The sequence below is a fragment of the Emydura macquarii genome, unplaced genomic scaffold (assembly GCF_026122565.2).
Source record: "Emydura macquarii macquarii isolate MOO-44397 ecotype Brisbane River unplaced genomic scaffold, CSIRO-AGI_Emac_v2 contig_75, whole genome shotgun sequence".
Taxonomy (NCBI): Eukaryota; Metazoa; Chordata; order Testudines; family Chelidae; genus Emydura; species Emydura macquarii.
This window is the reverse complement of record NW_027130212.1, coordinates 7,994,197-8,009,976: the sequence shown is the minus strand read 5'-3', so window position 1 is coordinate 8,009,976 and position 15,780 is coordinate 7,994,197. Positions and strand designations below refer to the sequence as shown.

The following is a 15,780-nucleotide window of genomic DNA, read 5'->3' as shown; positions in this document are numbered from 1 at the left end:
CTGTGCTAAAGCGGTTGCCCCTTGTTACTTCTGTCAGCCCAAGTAAAGTCCTTCTGTTATTTTTCTTACTGCGTGTCTGTGTTTATGGGAATCCACTGAGGGTGAGGGGCTGTACAGTGGAGCACTTGGAGTACCTATTGCACTTGCCTCCATCTCGTGGTGCCCAGAGCATCAACAATGAATTAGTTGTGAATGCTGCGGCCTGCAGTACACAATACCCTGCAGTGGGTTCAGTCCCAATACTGAACAGCAAGGACTGCTTCTATTAATAAGGGCTGCATGTTCTGTACTACAGTATTTAAGGCTTATAAACATATTTTGAAGGCATATGGCAGATTTCTTCTTGATCCTAAGCTCTGTTAGCAGTCACAGGTAGAATGGAGTGAATTTTTCAAACAAAACATTTTTGGGGCAAATAACGCTGATTTGATGACACTGAAATGTCTCAAATTTGTGTAGATTCCACCATATTTTTAGTTTAGGAAAAATCTGGAAAAAAAAATTGAAGCCTTTCATTTCAATGTTTTCAAAACAGATTTTTGATTTTTTGGTTCAAAATGATGTTTAGAAATTTCCTTTAATTTTATAAAATTAAAAAAAGTGTTAAAAATTCTCAAATTTGAACCACCATGTTTCTTTTCCCATAAAACAAAATATTTTGTTCAACCCAAAGCAAATTTTGTCAAGATTTCTAATGATCCAGAAATCCATTGTACTCCCAGCTCTAGTCACCAGGGCCATATTTATAAAGTGGACCCTGATCCTTGAAGTACTGCCAACAGTTGATTTTAATTCAATACTCAATTTCCATCACCACTAGATTCAGGTTGAAACTAGAGAAAATATAAATTTCAGTGACAAATGAACATACATTTTCAGTTTTTAGGAGATTATCTTTAATCACTAATCTGTTTTATAATCACAGCCAATAACAAAAATCTATTAGATCAGTCAATTAATTGTGCCTAATTATAATCTATATTAATCTAATTCAGATGAACCCTCCCTCACCCACCCCTACCAACTTTCCCGACCACACTGTTTTCTAAATTTAAGAAAGACTTCCCCTAGCTATTTTCTCCTCTCTCTAACATATCTGTTGGGTATTTTTTGTCTTGTCTAATTGACTAGGTTGATGTAGCAACAGAGTTTAGCTTGTTCCTATAGCAATAGAGTTAGACTATTAGGGGATAACACTAAAACCAGCCAGGACTGGCTGAGCTAGTTCAATAAAGACACTCCCTATGTTGCAGCAATACATGATCCTGTGCTGATTTCTCTCTGAATACAAGCAATTAAAGGGAATTCAACATAACAAAAGTGGCGACAGAGGATGGGATCGATCTATGCTGCACCAGCAAAAAAGTCAGTCAGTCAATGTAAAAAAAACAAAACCCAAAACTTTTTGCTGTTTTGGGGGCTGGGCTGTTTACACTGAGGGTTCAAACTGAAACTAAAACAGGCTTTGCTTTGTTCTGACCAAAGTGAAGCAGACAGACTGGGAATAGGGAAGAAACAAAGCAGTGCCAATGAATGAAAACCACCAGCAATTGTGTGTGAATGACCCCAATATACATGAATAAAAGACACTAAAAGACAAGAGAAAGGGGGGCGGGGGGAGAGGGGGAAAAAAGAGGGGCAGCAATGGCTACACTTACGGGGCCCCTGGGGCCTTTTGATGAGACTCTACAGAATTGGAACTCATATACTGAGCCTTTTCAGCTTTTTGTTATTACAAATGAAATTACAGATGCAAAGACAGTGCCCATTTTCTTAAGCATTGTAGGAGTTAAAATCTATACTTTATTGCACATCTTAATGCACCTTGATAATCCAGAGGAAAAAAATCTTAGTGACATAGTGAAAATCCTGGAGGCACATTTTTCTCCAAAACTGCCAGTAATTGCAGAGAGATTTAGGTTCCAAAAAGGAATAAAGAAGAAAGTGAAACAATTGTGCAATTTTTAGCAGCTTTAAAGGAGCTTGCTGAGCACTGTGAATTAAATGATTTGTTAAATGACACCCTATGTGATAGGTTAGTGTGGTCTGCACAATGAAGCAATACAGAAGCGCCTATTGACAGAGGCCCACCTCACCTGGCAGAAGGCCATTGAAATTGCAGTCTCTACGGATGCTGGCCGCAAAGGAAGCCCAACAACTCAGTGCATCGACCAGAGTGCATAAGATGTCACAAGACCCTGCCCACAAGACAGTGGGGAGCTGGGAATGTTACCGCTGTGGAAAGCCGGGTCACCATGCATTGGAATGCTGGTGTAAAGACCTAGTATGTCGACAGCATGGCAAAAAAAGGACACAGAACATGCCGCAAACAAAAGAAAGAAGAGTCAAACAGGACAGGCAAACCAGAAAAAAAGAACCCTGTTGTCTGGCGGACCAAAAAGGAAAATCTGCAAGTGGTAGAGCAGATTTAGGATGATCAAAGTGACACTCAGTCAGAAGAAGTGCCACTCCATGTCTTGTCCATGGCAATTGGCTCACATGAATACTGGGTAACCCCGCTGTCGGAAGGTAAACCTGTACGCATGAAACGGGACACCAGCACAGCAGTTTCGCTGTTCTCAAACACTGTGTATAAGGAGAAGCTAAAGCATCTCCCGCTAAAGTTGACAAAAGTTGTTCTGAAGACGTACACTGGAGAAGCTGTACCCATGGTGGGCACTACTAATGTTAAGGTGGAGCTCAATGGACAGATTGCTAAATTGCCACTGTTTGTGGCAGAGGCAATTACCCAGTCTTAATGGGAAGGCCATGGCTTAGGAAAATCCAGCTGAACTGGGTAGAAGTGCACAGGATGGCTAAAGAAGAAACCGTATTAAAGAAACATGCTGCTGTTTTTGGAGAGGACCTAGGAAGCATGAAGGGAATCACTGTGAAAATGAACATTGAGTCTGACAGCCAACCTAAATGTCTGAAAGCCAGAATCGTGCCATATGCCATCAGGCCAAAGGTGGAAGCGGACCTGGATCGCCTGGTCAAAAATGGAGTCCTAGTACCCAGTACTGTCCCAAGTTATGGACCTAGTGATACATGGAACATCTCTACGGGATTCTCAAGTATCACCCAACATTCTTCCCTACATGTCCAAGAGGATGGCGTTATCAATCCATTCTGGTTGCATGTTTTCAAGGATGCATGTCATTATTCCACCACCACTGAGATTACAGATGTTAGAACAGCTACATTTAGGTCACTGTGGAATAGCGCACACAAAAGAAATTGCACTAAAACTACTTTTGGTGGCCTGGCCTGGACAGTGCCATTGAAGAGAAGGCAAGAGCTTGTACTTCATGTCAGAGTGTGAGGAACGTGCCTCAGTTGGTACCCCTATACTCATGGGAGTGGCCTGAAAACCTATGGCAGTGTATTCACATTGATTTTGCTGGCTGGCCCATTTGAAGGAAGCATGTCCCTGGTTGTTGTAAATGCCCACTCTAAATGGCCAGAAGTCTCTGTAATGCTGTCCACTACTGTTGAAAATACTATCTAGACATTGCGTGAAATCTTTAGTCATTTTGGTCTGCCAGAACAACTTGTGAGTGACAACAGACTGCAGTTCATCTCTCAGGAGTCTGAAAATTTGATGAAAGCAAATGGGATACATCACATTACTTCAGCACCTTATCATCCATCCACCAATGGATTAGCTGAAAGGTTTGTGCAGACCATGAAACAAGCTTTAAGATCTGCAAGGGGACATTTGTCCATTCAAAAGGGTCTGGACACCTTCTTACTATCCTACAGAAACACACCTCATGCTATACCAAAGCATCCCCGGCCTTTCTAATGATGGGATGACAGCTGCACAGTTGCTTTGATCTGCTGAAACTCGCCAAAGCATGACAAGTTGTGCAATGTCAACAGCAAAAACAAGTCATCAGATGTGCACACAGAGCAAAAGATCGAATCTTTAGTCCTGGACAGCCTGTGCTAGCTCAGAACTATGCTTCTGGAGATAAATGGGTCCCTGCTACAGTCAAACAAGAGCTGTTTCCTATCATGTCCAGACTGCAGATGATCTCACCAGGTGGTGGCATGTAGATCAGTTGTTGCCAGGTCATACATGTCCCAAAGACACATCTCCAGTTGAAGTCTACTGTAATCCACTTAGACGGAGAAGGCCTCCTCAATGGCTAGATCTTTTGCTAGAGCAAATCCATGTTATGGGGCAGAATAATCCCCAAGATTTAGCAGGGAACTGAGGCAATCCATCCTTATTTCCTAGTTTAGTGATTGTTCTGTTTAATGGGCGTTTTTATTAAGGGGGAGGAGTATGTGGTGCATTTTGTGTCTTGCCTAATTGCCTAGGTTACTTATCTTGTTCCCATAGCAATAGAGTTAGATTATTAGGGGATAGCTCAGCCATTCCTGATTGGTTTTAGTGTTAGTTCAAAAAAGACGCTCTCTGTGTTGCATCTCTGTGATCCTGTGCTGATTTCTCTCTGAATACAAGCAATTAAAAGGAATTCAACAAAATATCAAATATAGTGTTTTCTTTATGAGATGCTTGTTTACACACTATGAATCATATACACTTGTTGCATACACAAAGCCAAATTAGAAATGGCCATAAAACTGATCTGCTTTTAAAACTTCCCTTTGTATGCAAATCATTTGGAATTTCTCCCATGATTAAAGGAGCATTGAAGCTATTTATACTTTAACCTCTGAATGTCACCAAGAAATTCCTTCTTAGATCCTCACATGATAGTTCCAGAATATTCTATACACTAAGTTATTTTTGACTGTGAGTGCAGTATATGGTAATCAGCAAACAAAAACATGCACCATATTAGCATACCGAGTTTCATGCTCCAAATAAAATGAGTAAGAAAGCCTTCACCATATTTCTAGTTTAAATGCATCTCTCCCCGTTCCTCCCCCTCAAAAAAACCCTGGTATTAATCACCAGCTTTTTGTTCACTGTGACCTCAGTCCTTCAGGCAAATCTGTGAAGGTGTACCCTTCTGTCTGTATGGAGTGCTATTGAACTTAATGATGCACTTCAAGTGTGCAAGGATCAGTTGATGTCATGGTGGTTACCTATAGATTTATGTGCATGTCAGAAGTGCAAAATGCCTGTGTTACAACTTGCTCTGCTGATCTAAGAAGAATTCTGTTCCAAACATTTAAATAAATACAAATACAAATGTTCTCCTTTCTTTGCTTTTAGGAGATGCAGATAAAAAAGTAAAGTAAAATCACCATTTAACAGAATTTAATACCACATGCTTTCAATCCATTTCCTCACCTATTTAACCTTATCCAAACCCTACATCCTTTTGAGAAAGTAAAGTCCAGGAAACCAATGATTCATAAAACATGTTAAGCATTTCCATATGGTTGTAGACTAGCTTCTGTCTCAGGTTCCATTTTGTCAACTGGTGACAATTCCTACTACTGGCCTTTTTACCCAGTCCAGGTCTCTCAATATTTCCAAAAGCTTTTTTGACTAAAGAAACACGTTAAATCCTCTTCAGCCTGTGTGGCTACTTCCTGCCTCTTTTCACTGGGTGGATTTTTTTTTGGTGTAAAAATCAATCAGAGTTGATATCCCCAGCAGCAGTGAATACACAGGAAGACTGCATGTAAGTGCTAAGTGATTGAAAGAATAGACCCAGGGGAGCTGCAGACAATGGTGAGAGGCCTGGTACTAATCAAACCAGAAAGATGAAATAAAAACAGAAGAGATCTAGAACTGAGGCAGTAACCAAGCAGCTGCAGCCATTCCAAAGGTTGGTTTAATTAGGGAATTGCTACATCATTTTTAAGATTGATGTTAGCTTCCCTTTGTGGTTCCTCTTAACTCCTCCAGACAGAAACTCTCTATCTGGAATTTCACAGGCCACTTGAACTTTATAAAAGATTATAAAGGAATTTTTAAAAGTACTGGTTCAAATCCTTGGCCCCCACTAAGCTTGTCTGTCCCCAGTCCAGCTGCACAAGCCATCCTAAGCAGGGAGCTGGGTATTTCCTTGGCATAGGGGTGTCCCTGGGTGAAGTAAGGTAAGCATAGCTTGTTTTATGATGGTGTTTCTCAATCTTTTCAGACTGGTAACCCCTTGTTTAAAAATGAAAAATGTTCACAACCTCCTAACATTTACTATAAGTGAAAACATATCAATGATAAGCCTAGAAGACAACTACTACATTTAACCTCACAGATTTAAAGATTTTGGTCACCCCAAAGTTATTCTGAAGTTTCTTTTCCTTTAGAAATGTAACCAATTTTTCAAGAACTTGCAACTCCCCAGTTACCTTTTGTGATCCGTTGGTGGTCATAATGCACTAGTTGAAGGACAGCAGTTTAGGTCTTCATGCCTAGCAAAGGCAGCTGTCTCTGCCACCGCTCTCACACACCTAGGGCATATCTATATTGCAATTAGACACCCATGGCTGGCCCACACCTGCTGACTCGGGCTCACAGAGCTGTTTAATTGTGGTGTAGATGTTGCAGCTCGGGGTGGGGAAGCTTGGGCTCTAGAAACCTGTGTGGTGGGAAGGTCTTAGAGTCTGGGCTCCTGCCGGAGCCTGAACATCTAAACCTCAATTAAACATCCCCGTGTGTGCAAGTCAGCTGGCATGGGCCAGCCTTGAGTGTCTAATTGCAGTGTAGACATATGCCAAGTGCTGTCCTGGTGAGATCATGGAGGCTGCTTAGCCATTGCACTTGTTTTTGCCCAGGGTGCAGGAGGGAAGTAGAAGAGAGCTCTACACCACTTGGAGACTTCCCCTTATACAGGGGGAATCCACAGGTAATCATTTAAACCAGCTTTCTGGTTCTCTTGTGCTGCTCTGTGGCATAAAGCCGCTAGAACTATGGCTGGGGTCTGAGCCTCTAAGCTGGCTTTGAATTGTGTCTATTTAGCCATCTGTTAAGTTTTGCTACTGGACACAGTTCTATATTTCAGTGTTCTATACTGTGTTTCAACAGTAGGGGAGTCTGTATTTTAAGTTTTCTTTTAGACTGTCCCAAGACTGTTTCACTATAGGATCTAGTGTTAATAAAGATATGTAGCCCCTAGCTGTCTGTAATAGCAAAAAAAGGGCAGTTATCAAACTGACAGGGGGAAAAAAAACACTGATGCAAAAATTCCACATCCATCCTGGGGATAAAGCACAATCAGTGAAAGTTTCCTTCCTCACATCCAGAAAGAGTGATAGGTTATGCCAAACAAAACTTGTCTAACATCCCTTTAATTTATAAACTTGCACACAGCTATCTAGTTTTTTCTTCAATATATTGATTCCACTTGAGATGTTTTAAATATTATGGTGATGAGCATGGGAGAAAAGGCAGATTGGATTTGGACTGAGGTCAGGGAGTCATTCTATGTATTCACCACTCTCTTCTACTCCTTACTATTATTCTAAACTCCTCTTGCATATATTCCCTCTTAACTTCACCCTCAAGGGTTACCTCATCAGATCTTTCCAACAAACTTCAACAGATCAAGTTTAATTTTATATCTGCTGTTTTAATTAATCCTCAGGCAGTTGAAATGCTTCACATGTCATCTCTTAACGGCCTTCTCTCAGTCTGGGGAGAAGGACTAACTAAACCCAGTTTTGTCAATCTCTCCTCATAGATAACTCCCTGAGTTCCATTTACTGGGCTAGTTTCACCCCCACAGATGCAAGAAGGTTCAATCTGCATCACCTCCTCCTTCTGGGGCAGCTGCAATAGAATGGAATTTCTCCCACTTACCCTTCCAGGAAAGGGTAGTGCCATATTTGATATTTCCATTTTGCTCTTCAGATATCCTCTATATTTCCTTCCATAAAAATCTATGCCACTGCTTTTGGCTTCTTATAATTAAAAGTAAAAACAGAACACAACCTATCATTCATCCACAATGGTTTTAAAACTTTTTACATGTTTGGTTTTACCTAACACTACACAGTCCCCCAATCCAATTCCAGCACCACCTTAAACTTTATTCACCTTTTGTCTACAGTACTTCTGGCTCAAACACTGGCAATCCATTTTGCTTAATGTATTTCTGATTTTATCAAAGCGGGACATTTAAATTGTAATGTACCTGTATTTATAACCAGAAACCTCTCGCTGATCACTGCATCTACTGTATCCACTTTACTAAACAAAATTCAGTCTAAAGTATTCTCAGTGAGTGGCTTCTAACACATACTGATATAAAATGGATTCTTTACAAAATCCTAGTCCTTTTTATTATTGGATGGTTAAATATCTGAGGCAAATTAAAAGTCCCTAGATATCACTTCAGTCTCTAATTTAATGCTGTTAGCTTAACTAACTTAGAGTGCTTCACTACCATGAACTATATGGTGGTAAACATTTTCTCCTTTCCTCTCAATAATTCAATTCAATCTGACTTCATATTTCCATACCTCTCTTTTTTAAGAATCATCCTTATCCACTGCTTGAAGTGGATCACTAACTTATATTACCACATACCCTAGCTCCTTCCCTAGCATTAAAAGTACTGTTCAGATCTCTAACCCAATCACATCACTCACTACAGGTTTACTCAACTCCAATAAGAACTGATCCTTTGTTCAGCTGGGGGAGTTTTGTAACTCCAGTGGAAACAGTAACAAGTCCTTAGTATTTAACTTCTCCTCATTTGTGAATATATTTTTAAATAATTATTAGCAGTAACTCCTAAGCATCCCAGTCACGGAGCAGGACACAGCAGGAAACAGGGGTATGTAAATGTGAACCAGGTACATTTTAGTTGCAACACTTCAGTGCACATTGCAACTCATAACCCTGTAGTCTACATTATGGAGCTGTGTAGACAAGCTTTTTGTTACATAGCTGTTGTGATATCATAGTTAAGAGTGCTTTCTGGTTTGCACTTTAAGTGAGGATTCTTTGTTTTGTATGAAAGATACATTGTATCTGCCTCAAATTTTCAGTGTTTAATCTATGAGTAAAGCTTGTTCTGAGGAGTTTCAAGAGAATCAGTTGATTCATTTCTGAGTCCTAATCAATTTAAAATTGAAACAGCCAAAAAAAGCCTACATTTTCAGTCATGATTTTCAGGCCTCCCTTGCTTAGAACATACAAACTGTTGATAATCAAAGATATGTAGACAGTGGGACTTGATGGGAACTCTTGGGTATTCCGTGCATTAAGAAAAATAAATAAATAAAATAAATAAATAGTGTCCAACCTAATATTATCAACAGAATCTTTATATGCCATGGTGAACATGGCAAAATGAGATTCTGGACCATTCCTGGGGCTCTTAGGAACAACTAATAATAATGATGAACCGATGGAGAACAAGATTTACAACAGCTACTTCCATTCCTTGACATGGTACAGGGACGCCCTTTAGAATAGCTGAGAAGAAGACAGAAAACTGCCTTTTGATATGCCCTCAATAATGCTCTCTGCATCTAAAAATCAGTTGTGTGATGAATGAATTTTGTCAATCTGTGGATATTTGTGCTGCATCGGAGAAGAGATCTTCTACACAGTATTGGCTGGTTTGTCAAGGGCTAGTTGATGCAGGGCCAGATTTAAGCGTTCTAGGCGACTGACTGGGGCACCAGGCTTGGAGGGCACCAGGCTTGGAGTGCCGTTTTCATTGTTAACAACAAAAGGGAAAATAAAATGTTTGAAGTAAAATGTTTCAGGTAAACACTATTTAATTCTGGTCCACTAAATGTTGGTGCACAGTTCAGTTTCTTGATGTTAGTACATTTCAGTGATTCTTAAAATTAAAAAAAAGTTTCTAAGCTTAGAGGAAATGAATTTTCTTTATTTGGTTATATATGGCATGAATAAATACAGATTTATGGATCCTAGCATGCAAATTTATCATCTTATATGGCAGGGATAAATCATGCATGTAAATTGTGCATGTAAGTCGTGAAATGGGCTACAAATGCAATAAAAAATAAGGTATTCAAAAGATTAACAAATGGAGGGGTGGCTGAAGATGCTTCTTGCCCAGGGCATCATTTGGTCTAGGGCCGGCCCTGAGTTGATCCATGAAACAATTTGGCCTGTGTCTTGTGTGGCTGAACTATTTGTGGAGATCAGAATCTTCAAAAGTACTCTGTTGCTTACGTTAAGATCTTGCTCTACCTAAAAGGAACTATTGCTATGTCAAAGATCCTGCTCTTTATTAAGCTGTTCAGTTAGCTCAGGCTCATGAATTGGATGAAGAGAAGTGCTGGACAAAATTCTTCCACTAAAAACAAAAACATTTAACAACCTCACATGTCTCTTTTTTTGGGAAAAAAAACCCCGAGAACAATTTTGAAAAATATCTAGTTGGATAGCAAAACTGTTCATTTTCAGAAGAAAAAGACTGGATGCAAAATGCTTTTCAATCAAAAAATTCCCAGCAGCTTTACTGTTCAGCTAGTTTGGGAGCAGACAACTTTGGCCAGCTGAACAATTTAAAGAAGAGCAGGATCTTTGATATAGTAATGGCTCCTTTCTCACAGAATATAGTCTTCATTAAAACTCCACCTTCTAAGTCAGTGGGGCTCTTTTACAAAGATCCAGTTCTTCATAAAGAGAATTGTTGCTTTCACAAATATCCTATCTTAGGGGAAAAAAAACCAAAAAACCACAACCTAGGAAATTAATGCACCAAAGTGCTTTGTTGCACGCCAGTTAAGTTTGTTCTAGATTTAATATAGTTAACACAAAAGAAAAAAGCAAGGCACTACCAACAATGCATGCCCTTTACTTCCGCATCCATAGGCACACTACCACACAGAGAGAATGCATGACAACCTTGACTCTGGCCCTGTAGAGATGCCAGCTTTCCAGCACTCCCTTCCTCAAATTCTGCACACCCATCTCCAGCACAAACAGACCAGACTTATTAAGTCCTTCTGCATGACTTCTGTGAAATTGCATGCACTGTACCCTCTATGCAAAAATTGCTCCCTGCAAGTACTAGCTATCCCAAAGAGGGAGGCATTGGTCTCATCCTTACTCATTCAATTTGGCCCTATAACAAGAAGTGGGCACTTAAGTTTAGAGAAGGAGCCAAGCTTCACACATCTATCTGGGAAAGACATGAGGTGAGGCTAGGAAAAGTCCAGTTGGGAAACGGGAAATTGGGGAAACTCAAAATTAGGGCATAGAGTCTTCTCTCTGAGCTTGCCTACACAAAAATTATACCCCTTTAACTGTATCAGTATATCTAAATCAGTATAACCCCCTAGTATGGATGCAGTTATACCAATATAACTTATTCCCCACTTGGGGGTTGGTATCAGTACAATGATCAGTAAAAGCAATAAACAATTGCTAATCAAAATAGTTATACTGGTACACAATTTGTGTAGATTAGAGCTCAGCTTATTGCATGTGTTATTTTCTCTCCCATCCATTATATAATGTTATTTGTTGCTCCCACCCTATTCAGCAATGAAATTTGACTGTGTAGGCATCAATGCTGCAAGGTATACTTGCTTGGGTATGCAACTCAGCAGAAGGCAAAGGTTCAAGAAAGAAAGATCAATCAAATGGGAGAATATTCAGCTCCCTCATATATTTTGCACATACTGTAATTTCAGCAGGTCAGGCTCACGCTCTGCATGGCTATAAAACAGAAAGTCTATATTTGAAATTCATAGCTCCCTTCACCAGCAAAGTATTCCCCAGACCCACTTATGTGCCTACCTATCCTGATATCGCTTGAGCCACATGGATAGTCTGCAGACTGTTTATTTCATTCAGTCTGATTTCTTAAAAACAGAAACATGTTACCATCCCACACTCTGCATGCTTATGTACAATTTGCTATATGATAACTGTTCAAATGCTGGAATAGTCTGTCTCCCGTTAATAGTCAGCACACTAACCAGCAAAAACACAAACCTTCTTCCTTCAGCCTACCTTGTCCCCAAATACTAACAAAAAGAGATGGCTAGAGGAAAAGGAATAAAGACACCCTGCAAGGCTTACACAAGTCCCAAGCAATTCAAACCTATTTTTCTTTTGTGTACAGAATGCAGTACTGCCAGAGATCAAGTTTAAAACTGATAAAAGGTACCAACAATGGGAGTGTGCCTATTCTCTCCCCTCCCTCATTCGGTCTACCTCTTTTCCACTCCTTCCTCCCTCCTCATTTAAGTCCTAATCAAGCAAAGCACTTAAGCACATGCTTAAATTTAAGCATATGAGTACTTCTATTAAAGTCTTAAGAGTGCAACAGTGTTTTGCTGGATGGAGTGTGGCTTCTCATGGGGTGGTCTCCTGTGATTCCCTTCAGGCCTTACCACACACCACAACCACTCCAGCTCTTCTTCACCACTGTTTTATGGTATGTCATATTTAGAGTAATTCACCACCTTCCCCAGTTGCTTCTGGGGAAGGGTGGTGCTGCTGCTGAAGGAGAAGGAGCCAGTTTTGCCTACTTCTGCCTTCCTTCAGGCTTCCAACTCTTCCGCCCTGTCTGCTTATATAAACCTAGCTTCTGGGATACTTCCACCCTATTTATCTCCACTCAGTTAATTGGCTTCTGCCCACTGCCTGTCTTTCAGTAACAGCTCAATTAGTGTAAACAGGTAGAGATTTGAGGGACAGGCTGGCCCCTGTGTTAGCATACCCTGTTACAGAGCCTCATTCCATACTCCACATTCATTACCACCTCTTCTCTACTACTCATTCTTTCCCTTTCACACACTCTTCCTTACTACCCTTTTCAGTTTCCCTCTCACGCTTTCCCTGTAGTACTGTCACACCAAAGGTTTTTTTTTTGGTTGTTTTTAAAGAGAGAGTCTACTCTTACCCCAAACAAATCATAAGAATGGCTTGGAAGTCATTGTGACTAAAAAACCTTTTAATGACAACTGGAAAGGGGGTTATAGGAATCTCTCAAATCTGAGGTGTACAGTCTAGTTCTCCAAAGAATGTCATGTGAGGTCTCAAATGAAAGTGTCACTCTGGTCATCAATATGATTGTGAAATGTATGTACAGATAATATGTAAGGAGTTATGTTTATATATGGAAAATGTTCTTAGTTTCTATCCAGGTACTGGTCATCTGCAAAGGTGAGGAAAAACATAGTATTCTTTAAAACAGTCCTTAATATATTTGAAGATCATCATCATACTGTTGGCTCAAAATTTGCTATGTGATGCACATAACCCCCAGATTTTTTTCAGCACTACCACCACATAGCCACTTATGGCCCATTGTATTTGTATGTTTGATTTTTCCTTCCTAAGAGAGGACTTTGCACCTATCTTTACTGAATTTCATCTTGTTGTTTTAAATCAATTCTCCAATTTGTCACCGTCTTTTTGAATTCTAATCCTGTTGTCTAAAGTGTTTGCAACCCCTCCAGTTTGGGGTCATCTGCAAATATGAGCACACTCTCCACTCCAGTATCCAAGTCATTAATGAAAATATTGGCTACTACCAAACCCAAGACTGACCCCCTATAGGACTTTACTAGATTGGTTCTCCCAGTTTGACAGCAAATCTTTAATAACTACTTTTTGAATATGGTCTTTCAACCAGTTGTGCATCCACTTTATAGTAATTGTATCTAGACCACATTTCCCTTGTTTATCAGAATGTCATGTGGACTGAGTAGAAAGTCTTACTAAAGAAACTCCAGAACACCCCCAAGATATCACATCTACTGTTTCTCCCCCATCCACTAGGCTAGTAACCCTGACAAGGATGGAAATACAATTGGTTTAGCATGATGTGTTCTTGACAAACCCATGCTGGCTATTTCTTATAACCTTCTTATCTAAGTGCTTACAAATTGATTGTTTAATAATTTGTTCTAGTATCTCTCCAAGTAACAAATTTAGGCTGACTGGTCTATAATTCCCCAGGTCCTCTCTGTTCCCCTTTTTAAGTGATAGATACTATTTTGCCCTTCTCCAATCCTTTGGGACCTCACCCATCCTCCACAAGTTATTGAAGATAATTGCTAACAGTGCAAAGATTGCTTCTGCTCATTCTTTAAATATCCAAGGATGAATTTCATTAGGCCCTGCTGACCTGAATATATCTAACTTAGCTAAATTTTCTTTACTTGTTCTTTCCCCGTTTTGGCTTGAGATTCTTCACCCTAGTTGTTAATAAGACATTGAGTGTTTGGTCCCAATTAACCTTTGTAGTGAATCATGACAAGGTTTTAGTTTTAAGTCTACTGAAGAACTGATTGCTTTCTGCATCAAAAAGAACAGAATGGGAAGAGTGTGAACCCCCAGTTTGAGGAAGCTAGCCCATGGCCCTGCCCCTTCCATCTGAAGCATGCCCCTTCTACCCCTCCTTCCCCTTGCCAGAGCCCCAAGCCCCCTAACACAGCCAGAGGAGCTCCAGCCCCACCCTAGCCTATGATACCTGCTGCCCATGAATACAGTCTATGTATATTCTGATGCTGAGGAGACAATGAGCCATATTTACCTTGATTTATACACCTCCATTGAATCAGGCCCAGAACACATGCAGCTGTGACTTGTATATAAATAAATGTTTGATTCATAAATTAAGGTATAGATAAGTCTCACCAGTCACAGCAGACTCTCCATATCTAGTGTCCCCAACTGACATCTGCTCTGGCTCTGTGATGATCTGCCTCTTCTTTTAACTGCCTTCCGGGCATGAAGTCACTTTCATGTCTCACTCCTTCTGTGGTAAGAGAGTCCAAACTGAAGTTCAGTAGCCTCACATGGAGTCTTTGATCCAAGTTCAGATTCACTAGTCCTTCCACCCCTGCTCTCTGGGTCTCTACTATTTTGTCAGGGGGCCTGCAGGAGAAGCCAGGCCCTCCCTCTCCTCTTCTAGGTTCCAGCCCAGGGCCCTTGTAGCCAGCAAGTAAGGTCTATTTATTCAGGACGCCACTGGCATTCCTCCTTAGACTTCTTCCTACCTCAGGCTGTCAGCAGGCCTTTCTTCCAGACCCTTCCTGGGCCCACTGTGTACCTGGGTTTGTTTGTTTTTTTTATTTCCCAGGATCCCTCAATCAGCCCACAGCTCCTTTACATTCACAATTCTTTCAGGGGCAAGGAGGCTCACAGTCTTCCTTCTGGAGTCCCCCAACCAATCCCAAATGAAAATATAAAAACTCAGACCACTTCTGATCTCCTTGGTCTTGAACTTTCATTCCTCTTTTGTTTCCCCTGCACTATGTTCCTCAGTTGAATACCTAGGCTCCTCCCTGGTGTCTTGTCTCTATTTTGAGGCTGACCACAGGAGCTAACGCTTACATTGTGGCTTTCTCCAGTTCTTCTGGTTAACATCAATCATGTCTTTCCCTATGAGAAGGAACTCCCAACCTCCACACTGCTAGGTCTCCCTCTGCCTACCTAAGTTTTCTCTTTGTAGGCCTTCATGACCATTTTCCAGCTGTATCCAATCATTGGAATTAAGCCACCCACTCAGCTGGGATCAGCTGGGAAGGATAGTTGCTACCATCCCAGACACAGCTGGGCCTGACTCCCCTTAAGCAGCCAGTCTGTGAGACAAGGTGAGAAGGGACCATTAGATCACCTAATCTGATCTCCTAAGCAACACGGGCCATAGTATTTCCTGCAGTTACAGAGCTCAATACAAAGTAACTTTGATTTGACTAGCATTATCTTCTAGAAACATACACACAGTTTTGAGTTGAAGAGGTCAAGAGATGGAGAATCCAGCACTGCACTTGGTAGTTTGTTCCAATGATTAATCACCCTCACTGTTAAAATGTGACCCTTGTTTTTAATTTGAATTTGTCTGGCTTTCATTTCCATCCTTTCTCTCTTGTTATGCTTTTCTCCATTAGATTAAAGACTCTTTT

General features: G+C 40.6%; 1 long non-coding RNA gene across 2 annotated transcripts in view; it reads right to left on the bottom strand.

Annotated features, from left to right (window-relative positions):
- LOC137149459 (uncharacterized) overlaps window positions 1-15,292 on the bottom strand; it is a 55,243-nt gene extending 39,951 nt beyond the window's left edge. For both annotated transcript variants that reach the window (XR_010918779.1, XR_010918780.1), the window contains exons 1-2: window positions 15,209-15,292; window positions 14,510-14,630 (exon numbers count right to left, since the gene is read on the bottom strand). This is a non-coding gene — a long non-coding RNA (uncharacterized lncRNA). The remainder of the gene's footprint in view (window positions 1-14,509; window positions 14,631-15,208) is intronic.
- Window positions 15,293-15,780: the final 488 nt, after the last annotated feature.